Raw genomic sequence first — 1,389 nt, 5'->3', positions numbered from 1 at the left:
GACAACTAAATGTGAGCAAAATTAAATTTTACACATGCTAGTCGAATTATCAAAGAATAATAATCAAACCAAGGAAAGCAAAATTCAAAGGAAAAAATTGTTAAGCAACTAGTCGGATTTTCCCTAAGTGGAAGCTTGAAACATATGAAATTTCCAAGCCACTTCCACTAGTACTACACGTGAGTGACTATAAGGGATTAGATATACCTGACCAGCTTCTTAATACTCCCTCCAAGATATTACAAATTAATTGAAATGAAATAAAGATGCAAGAAAATTAAGCTAATCTAAAACAAAATTTGTGATGGTTTTAGCAACCAATTTAGTGACGAATTTGGCAACCAATTTTCCAGCAATAGTTTTATTGTTTCAATCCGCCACTTTCCGTGATCCTTTGATGCCTTTAGAACCTGAATGATAAACACAACAAATTGGTGAAAGTAGGCTGCTCACAATGATGATAGGAAGGATCACTCTTGTGAAGGAAAATTTAGGAGATTAGGTCACTAGTTTAGGTCAAATTTTAAGTCCTTTGGCCTTAGGTCTAGTAATACTCCTCTCCTACTCTTGTTGAGTCAATTTTTGGTTCTCTTGCAAGGATTTGAGGCCACTTCCAGAATGGATCAGTTTTGAAAGAAAACTTGAACAAGCAACGAAAGCACAATTAGAACAAGCTTATACCAAAATCAAAGAATATGGTGTATTTAGACAAGACTCAAAGATATCCAAAAATTCAAATTTGAAAATTAAGACTCTCAAGAAAGGATAGCGCTAAAAAAGAAGGTCTTAGAAAGGAACTAGAATGGATTAAGAAAACCAAAATAAATTTAGAAGACAACACAAAAGAACTAGTAGTTGCTTGATTTCAAACAATGCTTATTGATTTGTGGTTTAATCTTTTTACACTTCTCGGCTTTTACATGTATATATACATTTTTTTTAAAACTTGATTCTTCCAATTTTGAATCACCAATCCAGAGAAGTAATTTTCCTTTTACAACCACAATGAATGCATCAAAGAAGTTTCACAAAACTGGATTAAGAAACTCAAGCAACTTCAAGCAAAATTCAAAAGTCTAGTGCACTAGTTCATGCTTTGGTTTTGATTTTTTTTTTTTTTGCTTTTCTTTTCTTTTGTAGTTCAATTTGAGATCAATTATCTCTGTTCTTCCTCTGTTTCCAGCCACCAAATTTTTTTATAATTTCAATTTTCACAAAGCAATGCACTAGAACTATGAATTAGCTTTATAGAATACCAAACAAGAAATTTCAATGACACTTATGGCAGCAATATTTAAATTGAAAACTCAACAAGACATCATAGAAACCTAACACTAAAGAATTCACCAATGATCTAATGATGAATATGAACTCAAATTTGCAAAAATA

This window comes from Cajanus cajan, chromosome 5 (genome assembly GCF_000230855.2).
Source record: "Cajanus cajan strain Asha chromosome 5, NIPB_CcT2T_4, whole genome shotgun sequence".
Taxonomy (NCBI): Eukaryota; Viridiplantae; Streptophyta; class Magnoliopsida; order Fabales; family Fabaceae; genus Cajanus; species Cajanus cajan.
This window is presented reverse-complemented; position numbering follows the sequence as displayed.